The following is a 12,018-nucleotide window of genomic DNA, read 5'->3' as shown; positions in this document are numbered from 1 at the left end:
ATTGGTAAAATGTCCAAATCTGTCAGAAGTTTTTCGTGTTTAAGTGGACCACAATACTGACAATCGGTCAGATGGAGATGTGAAGATAAGGGTACCGAGAAGTAAATAAGATTGTCCAATAACTTTGATCCAAGCATCACAAAAGTAGTAGTCGTTAAAGTGTTGAAATTTTTTATTTTTAAGAATCTTATCTTTTTTGTTTTAGTTTATTTTAATTTTTGGTTTGCAATTTAAAATTTTATTTTTATTTTTTATTTTTTATTTTTTATTTTTATTTTTATTTTTAATTTTGGTTTTTATTTTTAACGTTATTTTCATCTTTAATTTTATTTTACTTTGTTTTATTTTTCTAGCATTTAAATTGTAGTGTTAGTTTTTATTTTAAAGTTTTTATTTTTTTATTTATTTAGAAATTAATTTAATCCTCAAAATTTTTAAATTAATTAATTGGTAAAAATTGGAAATACTGGATAACTATCAGGTAAGAGGGTAAGGAAGGTAAATAGTAAAAGGTGGAGTTTACTGCCGGAATCACCACATTCAAAGTGATTCCGGCCGCAAACTCGAGAACTCTCTCAACCCGCAAAAAATTTTCGTTCACATTTCCGATAAACAAATACATCATCGTGAAGGTATCGTCGTGTAGATTCCAAATATGTATTTTGTTTCGTAGTTCACCGTTCCATTGTGCTCGAAAATTAAAATTATTGACTCGGGGAGTTTACGGCCGTAAGCTTAACCCATAAACTCCAAATGTTCGTGATATCGACTCAAATTTATTTTATTTTGATGTAATTTGCCTTTGTGTTTCTAAATATGTGCTTATTGTTTGTTATCTCAAAGCAAAAGGTCGAATTTTGGGTAATTTTCGAACTCGGTATTCATAGTCCGTAAACTCCGAGTTTACGGCCCATGAATTCGAATGTTTTCAGGTTCAAAATGCTTAAAATATTTCCTTGATACTTAAAAGTCAGTTTTTCAAAGAAATCTTTAGGCCGTAAACAGGAGTTTACGGCCCAAGATCAGTTTTTTTTAATTTTAAATAAAAAGGGAAATAAATTAAAAATTAAATAATGAAGAGGCCGTAAACATAAAAATTTTACTAGAAAATGTTATTTTGATCATATTTTTATTGTTATTTTTTGGGTCAAAATAAATTTTTATTTTTGTGTCGGTTTCTTATAACAGTGTTTGAGTGTAGAAAATGACTAACCTCAAATTCGCGGAAATGCATAATTTGGCGATCGTTCTTGCTGATCCACCGGTCGTGCATTCTGACATGCGGTCAATGATCCATAGGCTGCGTGAGTGTTGCATTGCATCGGTGATTACGGTGAATCCAGTGATTTATCATAACATTATCCGTGAATTCTGGGCAACGGCAAGGACGCAAATGGATGACGGTGGCAATTTCACGATTGCAGCAAAGGTACAGGGAAGAGACATCGTAATCAATGAAAGCTTAATTCGAGAGGCGCTGTTGATTGACGACCAACCTGGTTATCCGACGGAGATTGGTATTGAAGATGTACAAAGGATTCTAAGACGAATGAGCTATGAGGGAACTTATCCACCGACGTTGAAGAAATTGCTCCATCCGTATTGGAGATTTCTAGCTCATGTTTTCGTGAGTTGTGTATCTGGAAGAAAGTCTGGAGCTGATGAAATTTCTCAACGTACGACTGGTGCGTTTGTGTCTCTAGCTGCAGGATTTCACTTCAACTTTTCGAAGTTCATCTTAGAAGAATTTGTGATCAACATCCGAGCCTCAACAAGGGATACTTTTCTCCAATACCCTCGCTTCATCCAAATGTTTGTCAATATACAATTCCCAGAGGTTCGGAAGACGGGAGAAACCTTGGATATGAAATCTTTGGGTCCACACACTGTGGGCCTAATCAAACAAAACCGAAAAGGAAAATTTATCTTCCGAGGGCTCTATCCGCTAGAGAAATTCGGAAAGTTTACAGAGCTGGATGAGCTACCAGTGTCTTACAACTCTTCTGAACCGACTTCTCCGACCCCAAAAGACCTAAGTGTTTCGGATCATGAGCACGAATCAAGTCAAAGGCAAGAAGAAAAGGAAATGGGAACCGGTGATGATAGAAATGATTCGTTTGAAGATCTTGATCTTACCGGATTTGATAACGATGATATTGCGGCTTCTTTGGCCAGTAGCGTCAATATTTTGTCTAATGAGAATCTGGATACGATTTTTCAGAACGTTGATGATGTTGTCTTGTCAGCAACTGAAACGAGAAAGTCAAGTGAAGCTTTTACTCCAACTTCTGAACAGATGGTGTCAACCACAAATCCTATGGAGATAGTTATAGGACGTTCCCCTCCTGTGTCTATTTCTCCGACTTCTGAACCATTTGTTAGTGTAATTCCTCTACAAGATAACCAGCCTCAAGCGAAGAAGAGAAGACTTGACGCAAGACAATCTGAGCTGATTGCTAGCTTGGTCAGCGGTCTTCCTACACCGCCTATTGCTACAACTACTACTCGGCTTTCGGTAACAAAGATGTTTGCAACTGAAACTAGTTCAGCTTGTGATGTTGCCGGTACCTCAGCACCGCCCGGCTTTTCAATTCCTAGATTCGACAGAGATGCCGCTTCGAGAGATTGGCTCTGCATATGGCAGAAGAACAGCTTAACTTACCCAGTCATCGAGGAAAAGGCATATCCATAGATGAAGGGGGTGATCCAGATGATGATCCATCCATTGCAAGTTTACAAAAGGAGATCTCTGTACTCAGCCAAAAGAATATTGAGCTTGATATTCAGGTTGCCGAACTTCGCGCACAGAATATTGATCTTCGTATTCAGGTGTCTAAGCTCCAATCAGATAAAACCTATCTCGGTGGACAGTTAGCGGAGGTTAAAAGAGATAAGAAAGTGAAAAGTAAACAAATCACTGATCTTCAAGAACATTTCAACCTATTAACTTCAAGTTACTTTGAGCTGAAGAAGAAATTGGAGGCAGATTTTGGTGATAAGTATAAAACAACTGTGGAAGAGAAAAGAATAAATTTACACATGCAAGCCTATCCAGTAGATGTGCCAACTGGTCAATCTTCTGGTTCTGCTGCGCGTGTTACAGTTGTTCCTCCTCTGGCTCCTCACATTCAAGAAATAATCAGGAAAAATCAACAAGATGATGTTGAAAGGGGTCAGTTACTATTCAAGAGAAATGCTACAAGAAGTGCTTCGAAGGGTGGGCCATTGATCACTGTAACCGACCTTGAACTTGTTCGCTTCAGAGATACTTATGGAGATCGTTCGGGTGTAGCTGCATGGGGATTTCATGATCCCCTTCGACTTTGGATTATCATTCGCAAGAGTGGTAACTCCGAGTTGTATAAAGACATCCATGCGTTTAGCTCATTGACAAGAATTGATATTACGGATTTATCACAAGCTCCGTTTATCAATTTACTAAATAATCCTCAAGTGTCGCAGTTCAAATTCTTTCTAGATGAACAGGTCAAGAAAAGTTTTCCAATGATGCCTACTGCTGAATCAGTGATACTGGAACATCCGGATGTGTTTGAAGCCTCTTCTGATAAGCCTTTACAAGTTGTTATGTGGCCACCAACGAAACAAGTGAAACAATTTCCAATCGCTCAAGGTTATCAAGACGGATCTCTCGGTTCTATGGAGTGCTGGGTTTATGATGAAAATACTTCTGGTGCGGTCATCAAGCTCAAAGATGGGTGCATACGGTTGTATGATCGAAGAGACCTGTTGCAGTTTAGGAAGTGGGATATCCATTTCTTAAGCAATTTTCAGATCAAGGTGGTTGAAGATGTTTATGAAGAAGGAGCTAAAGCTTATACTAGGATGGTTGCAGAGATTCTGAGCAAGAAAATGTGGAATGGTGCAATGGGGCAGATCGACGTCATGCTAGTAAAGAAGGGAATGGGGTCGAGCTAGTCCAAACCAAGGGGGAGATTGAAAGACCCTTGTATAGTGGTTTGGTCTAGGTATACTAGTTAATAGTAGTGGGTGTGTATAAGGAAGGTTTTTGTCTGAGTTTACGGTCAGAGTGAGTTTACGGCCGTAAACTCCTTACGGCCGTAAACTCCTTACGGTTGTAAATCGAGTCTATAAATAGGGCATGGTATTAGACTTTATTGGTTGTTGATGCCTTCGTGTTTTCCAAGTTGTATCAGACGTTTTATTGCTTTAAAGCGTATGCAAGCTTGGTTTTTGTTCTTTTAATTGCTTGTTATTTCGTTGTTTGCATCTGTGTTTGTCTTTGATCATTGGTAGATCTATTTTCGGGACTTTACAGTTATATTGGGTATACGTGATCACATAACTTTAATGTGGATAACGTGGCCTAGCAACTCGTTGCGAAAGTCAACCTTGATTCCCAGAATCTCTCATAGGGAGAACGATTAGTATGGGAATTTCTTATCACATTATGACCGTAATAAAACACACACATGTTTTTAGGTTGTTAGTACCTCCGTATGTCATTATAAACGACATCAGGGTACTCATTTCTCCCATTACTTTCATAAAGTGTCGGTAACACTTGAAGGTTGATCTATTCTCTAATCGAGATGGGTTATAAACTAGGGAGAATGTACTTTTCAGTTGACAAAGGAACAATAGGGTCTTGGTAGAAGACTGCTTTCATAACAGTAGAGTCTTGGTAGAAGACTGCTTTCAAACAGTCGAGTCTTGGTAGAAGGCTACTTTTAAAAGTTAGGACCATAATGCTAATCTTATGATTCCTTAATGTATACACTATAGGATACATATATGCTAATAGATTCCGATAGCTAATAGGATGTGTGTTCTCCGCCTCATTTCCTGTTCTTGTTGGATTGGGGTCTTGAACTGAGTTCCCACAATCTATTATCTACCCGAATCTATATATATTTATGCTTAGTATACATTAAGTCATCATAAGGGTACCAAGTATGGATCAGGTTATAACACGGAGTCAAAGCACAGTTTTTCTAGTACAAAACTTACTTATCAAAGTCAGTGTTTTTGATAGACAAAACTAGAGATTTCCCAGAAAAGGCTTAATCCATTTTATTAAGCAGTACAATTTTAAAAGGGCTTTAAGTGAGTTAACTATATAACACCTTAGTTTATACACCATGTTTATATATAGAACTAATATCCGATAGCTAGTTAAATGTGTGTTTTCCCCCGATGTCCTGTTCTCGTTGGATTGTGGGCTTAGGGCAGATTCCCCCAATTAACTATCTACCCGATATCAGATTATATATAGCAATATAAACAAAGCTATTATAAAAGTAACAACCGTAGTCATTATTTTACTATAAGAAATATAGGTTTTCTTAAAAGAACTCTCCATTAGATATAAAGGAACCATTAAAAATAACTCCATGAGTAACAAGTGAATACACCAAGGTTATATATGACAACGATCTAACAACCAGTGGAATGTGTGCTATCCGCCTTACTTACTGTTCCCCGTTGGGTTGTGAATTTAGGGCAGATGCGCACAATCGATTGTTTGTTTACTCTAAGTATATATATATAACTTGTACCCACTTAGTACGCATAGAAAGGCTTGTAGTGTCATTTTACTCAACTTCCATTAAAGTAGGAAATATAGGATTTTCTAGAGGAACAGGTGAACTTTTCAAAACAGAACTTACAGCTTACATCACCTTTTACATATACATTTTCAACAACATTTTACAGCTTACTCACATCACTAAAATCTTGTGAACTCACAAGCTTAATTGTTGATCAACTCTTTCAAATAACTTGTATTCTCAGGAGACTATTAGACAGGTGCTCGTGCTAGGGATTTAGAAGATGAAGCATTTCAGCTTCAACTCTTATTTTGTTATTTGTGTATGAATTCTATGTTTTTTGAACACACTTTGTAAACACTTTCTTTTGAAATGAAATGGTTATTTATTACTTGCTTACCATATACATATCTCGTGATACTTGACATGACGTCCTCCACCCCCGAACGCTTCCGCTGTTCCGGTTTTGGGGTGTGACAATCCACACCCGCCTCGACACCTACCAGCAAGATATTGCCAGCCTGACCCAGAATTTTTCCACCTTCACTACTCAGTACGCTCAGGATCAAGAGCGTCAGCGCAAACAGGAGGACTTCTGGGCTTGGACCCGAAACCCCAGCTACTATCCTCCTCCCCCACCTCTGTTTTAGGTTGTTCCACCCTCTCCGGGCATCGGGGACGATGCTTATCTTTAAGCTTGGGGTGGGGTAGATAATAGAACTAGGGTCTTAAGTGCTCTAGATAATGATATATTTTAGAATATAACTACAAGTTATAAAATATACCTACTTGCTCATAGATGTACATAATAGAACTAGGATCACGAGGAGAACATAACTAAAAGTATTTCAAGGTTGGGCACTGTCGTCAACCCGAACAGTTATGTAATCATAGCTAGGATCAATATAGCCTGATCAACTATATTCATTCGAGATGTGACCAACATGTGTTCAGGACTGATGTGGTGTTGCAAAAGGGTTAACACTTACCTTATCACCAGTCAAGAGAACGTCAGAACAAGTACAATTAGAGTTAGAGTACTATGGGAGTATTCTATGATACTATAACGCGATAACGATTTTAGATCATACCAAGTACATTATGTTAGAATACTATAGGAGTATTTTGGTCCAGATACATAACTTATGTGATAACTTAAAAGACCCTTGCGGATAGGTCTATAATCTTACAGGGTATATTCATAAAGTTTTATATATAATCAAGATCTTATAGACATAGAATCTGTGACCGACGCTTCGCTATCCATTCCTTTTAAGGAAGTAGTGTTGAGGTGGTATCAATTGTTCTAAGGTCTATTTGATCTTCAATTTTATACAATACCAACTGGTATACCTAGTATAATTATAGGAAGATTCCTTAAGGATCACCCCATAAAGTTACCTTAAAGCTCATAGGTTCTTTAGTCACTTTCATTCTCGCATGACAAGCCCAGATAAACGTAACCACTTCCTCAGAGTAGACAACAGAAGAGTCCAGGAGGAACAAGGACAAGTCCATGAGAAGTTTTCAAGGAAAGACCAGCCGAAGTAACCAAAACGTCTTGCGCATCACACTAATAAATATTAATTAGGTTAATTTATCGAGCGAGTGGAAACACTGCTCACTTTTCATGTGTTAGAATTATTTTCATACATGTCGTAACAGTTATTCAGGAAACAGATATTCATTCTAGGATAGTTATTTCAAATTCATAGAGTTTATTAGGTATAGACTCATTTATGAATTGTTCCTAAAACCCTATGGAAGTCAGGACCCGATACATCCAGAACTAGGATAACCTTGTCTTTTCAGCTTTTAGCTTGTGTCCGTTGCTATAGACTTATTCCATCTCATCTTTGTTTTCTTTTAGCAAAGATGCCTCCTCGCAGATCACCCAGACACGCTACTCCGATAACTCCCATACCTTCTCCACAAATCGATGCAGCAACTTTGAACGCTGCAGTGGCCGAGGCTGTGGCAACAGCCATGGCACAATATCACTTCACCAGTACAGGTGGAGGCGAAGCGCCTACCAATTCTACACAAGGTGAAGTCCCTGTGTGCTAGGGAGAATGCTCTTACAAAGACTTCACCAGATGCCAACCATTGTCCTTTAAAGGGACTGAAGGAGTCATTGCCCTCATGCAATGGTTCGAGAAAACAGAGTCGATTTTCGAGATCTGTTTATGCTCCGAAGGAAGCAAAGTGAAGTTTGCTGCCTGTACCTTCGATGGCAAGGCCCTAACATGGTGGAACAGCCATGTTAAGTCATTGACCCTATCAGTGGCAAACTCCATAGGTTGGGAAAACCTAAAGGAGTTAAAGCGGGAAGAATATTGCCCGTTAGGAGAGATTTAAAAGTTGGAACAAGAGCTGTGGGATCTCACTATGGTCGGCTCAGACATAGTGACCTACACGGACCAGTTCATTGAACTAGCAGCTCTATGCCCCGAGATGATTACCTCGGAGAGCAAGAAGATAGAAAGGTACATTTGGGGTCTGACTGCTCCGACCCAAGGAAATGTATTGTCTTCTAACCCAACCACGTTCGATAGTGCTAAACGCTTGGCTCAGCGACTCATCGATCATGGAGTCCGCCACAGCGTAAAAGTCCCTATTCCCGAGTCATCGAGGGAAGAGGACTATAACCAGAAGTCGGCGAACAAGAGAAAGAAGAAGCGAACAACACAAGACACCCCGCAAGAGCAACAAACGAGTATTATGTATGCCGCAACGACGCCTATTGCTTTAGCACCTGCCAGTCGTTATGCTGGAAACCTTCCGAAGTGTGGAAAATGCAACTTTCACCACACAGGAGTGTGCCGGGAAATGCAGTGTTTAAACTGCCACATAAAGGGACACACAGTCTGTTACTGCAGGGCACCAGCTCAACCGATCTCCCAAGTCCTTGGAACTGAAGAAAACCAAGCCTGCTATGGCTGTGGTGAGACTGGACACCGTCAGAAGGACTGCCCGATAATCAGAAACTCAGTCGGGGATGGACGTATTCTGATGATCACCGTAGGAGAATCTACCCCGGAGTCGTCGACGAGTAGTGGTACGTTTTCAAAATAGTAATTACTTTTAAAATTAATTTATATTCATATAAGATTAATAATTGGGGATGACACTTAAAAGTAACTATAACAAACTCACATGTTAAATTAGGTCGTAATATTCAGAGAACTAAAAGATCCCTTGGAGAAGCTATTATGGCTCACCGTATACCCCAGGGTTGTGCACAATTAAGATGTTGCAGACTTAGAGTGAGTGACTCCGCTTAGATCCTCGTTCCTTAATTGGTTTAGGATTTGAGGCAAAGATACTCAGTCGACCGTCTGGCACATCTTAAAAATGCACAGCTGGTATATGACGGGCGATGGTAGTGGTACCGCAGGGGATTACGGTATAAAAGTATCCCTTCAGTTAATAAAGCACTTTTATTTGTATGTATGCGCACATAGCGGTATGATACATAGGAGTGTTAACTTTAAGTAGAAAACAGGAAACAAGAGAACAGTTACAAGGATTACATTGTTGAACATACTAGGAGTACAATACAAATCATACCAGGGGTACATCGTCATATATCAGACGTTTCTTTCATCTGACCAAAAATTTGTTCAGTATAGAGTCCGTTGATTTCCTTTCGTCATGAGTTGGCGTGGTCCTCACCATACTGAGTTCATAGGTTTCTATCGCCTCGATCGGCAAGTTCTCGAAACTTTCGTCATTCGTATCAAAGGTCCGACCTAAACCTAAACTTTATCTTTCGCATTCTAAACCCCGAAGTACTTATGCAAAGAGTACTTTTTCCTCCGAAGCCTTATCGCCAGATATCCGCAGACCGTCACGACATACCACTCATCCAGCAGACCAAGTTCTAGCATAGAGGCTAAGGACGAATACAGCCCGCCTATTATTATTTAGTGTATACGCGAGGGTGGTATATGAGTATGATTACGCAGATCTAGTATGTGTGCTTCCGCCCTATCTCCTGTTCTCCGTTGAGTTGTGGACCTAGAGCGGAGTCGCACATCCGACAGTCCTAGTAATCCTAATTATATATGGCTTGTATACACGAGGTAATGATAGATGGACCAAGTATGAATCCTATCAAGAACACCAGGGCAAGTTGCCAGGTCTACGAGTGAGTATTCTGCAAATCAGAAGAGCGCAACCCCAGTAGTAATGCTAAGAGAGCTAATTTCGGGACGAAATTCATTCTAACGGGGGGATGATGTGACAACCCAAAAATTTCCATTCATTGAAACCATCCACTTCAATAGAAGCCAAGCCTGTTGCTGCTAACTTTCAAACTTTTGGGACAAGTTTGAGCAATTCAGGATTTACACTTAAGGAGATATCAGGAGAGAGGATGCACTTGGGTTTTGTGCAACTCTGTTATTCCAAAACTCTATGATATTAGAGTTCATTCCGAGAATAAAATATTTTCTGCCAAAAATCCCAGGACTATATATAGGATTCTGAACCAAATTATTCATTAGTTACATTCCCAATTAGAGAAAAGCCAAATTCTCTCTCTCACGGATCTTCGGGTTTTTATCCCAAATCGTGAGTACTTCAATCTAGTTGTATTATATAGCTTACATTGTTCTTAATAACATCAAAATCACAACAGAACATCAAGATCTGTGAGTTTACTCCCCATGAACATCTTGGAGAGTAAACTCCTTTTCAGGAGCCAAATGGAGCCTAGCCTTTCCTTAAGTCATGAAACTAGTTTGGACTTGTAAACAAATGAGTTTAGGAACAGAAAACAAACTCAAAACAAAAAGATTTGAGAGTTTACTCCCCAATAACATCTTGGAGAGTAAACTCCATTTTAGGGTCTCAAAATGCCCTAAATGCCACCCTTAAGCCAAGAGACTAGCATAGCCTCTTACGTTGATGTGTCTAGGACCCAAAACAATTAAAATATAATCACCCACAAGTGTTTACGGCCGCAAACACATGACCAAATGGTCTATGGGCCAAAAACTCAAATTAGGGGTGTTTTGATGCCACAAACACTTCCAAGGGCTTAAGCATGAATTTAGAATGCTTCTTTATGACCTTTAGGACCCTCATAAGAATATTTGGCCATGAGTTTACGGTTGTAAACTCATTTGGGCCGTGAACACCCCAAAAGTGCCAAAAGAAGTGGTCTTTCTCATCCTAGGTTAAAGCTAATGTCCCTAAATCACCCCCTAGACTTCAAACTTGCACTAACTCATGAGTAACCATGAGTTTACAGTCGTAAACTCCCTTGGGCCGTGAACTCATGGTAGTAAACTCATTTAAGTGCCTTTATACCTTCCTATGTTGAATCACATGTGATTCCAACACTTGGTTAAGGTGTTCCCTAGTCTCGAAGGCGTTTCCTTTCATATAGTTGTTGTAAACACTATATTTATGTCAATATGTATCCTTAAATGTCATTTAGGACTTATTGTGTCTCGGGACTTCATTCGTGGAGCTTCTCATCCTTACACGCATACCCGTTTGAATCACCCACATCAGGTGAGTTCATACCCCGTAATGAATCTTTTAACTATTTTAATTGTTTTAGGGGGGGGAATACAAGTTGAACACAATGATAATTGTGTAAATGTTTGATATAAACATCTTTCAAAATGTTACTTATGTTATTTATAAGTTGTTAAAACATTTCAAAACTCTTTTAAAGGTTATGTTACTTTATAGTTATACAAAACTCCATTTTTAAAGTATAAGCATAACTTATTAGATAAATGAGTCTTTTCATAACGTAATAAGGTGCTATAGCATGGAACAATTTCAGGATCTAACTATACCAATTAATAACAACGCATTGTGGTAGTTATATTGGGTATACGTGATCACATAACTTTAATGTGGATAACGTGGCCTAGCAACTCGTTGCGAAAGACAACCTTGATTCCCAGAATCTCTCGTAGGGAGAACGATTAGTATGGGAATTTCTTATCACATTATGACCGTAATAAAACACACATATGTTTTTAGGTTGTTAGTACCTCCGTATGTCATTATAAACGACATCAGGGTACTCATTTCTCCCATTACTTTCATAAAGTGTCGGTAACACTTGAAGGTTGATCTATTCTCTAATCAAGATGGGTTATAAACTAGGGAGAATGTACTTTTCAGTTGACAAAGGAACAATAGGGTCTTGGTAGAAGACTGCTTTCATAACAGTAGAGTCTTGGTAGAAGACTGCTTTCAAACAGTCGAGTCTTGGTAGAAGGCTACTTTTAAAAGTTAGGACCATAATGCTAATCTTATGATTCCTTAATGTATACACTATAGGATACATATATGCTAATAGATTCCGATAGCTAATAGGATGTGTGTTCTCCGCCTCATTTCCTGTTCTCGTTGGATTGGGGTCTTGAACTGAGTTCCCACAATCTATTATCTACCCGAATCTATATATATTTATGCTTAGTATACATTAAGTCATCATAAGGGTACCAAGTATGGATCAGGT

The sequence above is a fragment of the Lactuca serriola genome, chromosome 2, assembly GCF_051521515.1.
Source record: "Lactuca serriola cultivar US96UC23 chromosome 2, Lser_US96UC23_V15, whole genome shotgun sequence".
Taxonomy (NCBI): domain Eukaryota; kingdom Viridiplantae; phylum Streptophyta; class Magnoliopsida; order Asterales; family Asteraceae; genus Lactuca; species Lactuca serriola.
The sequence above is the reverse complement of the archived record's forward strand: the minus strand, read 5'-3'. Positions refer to the sequence as shown.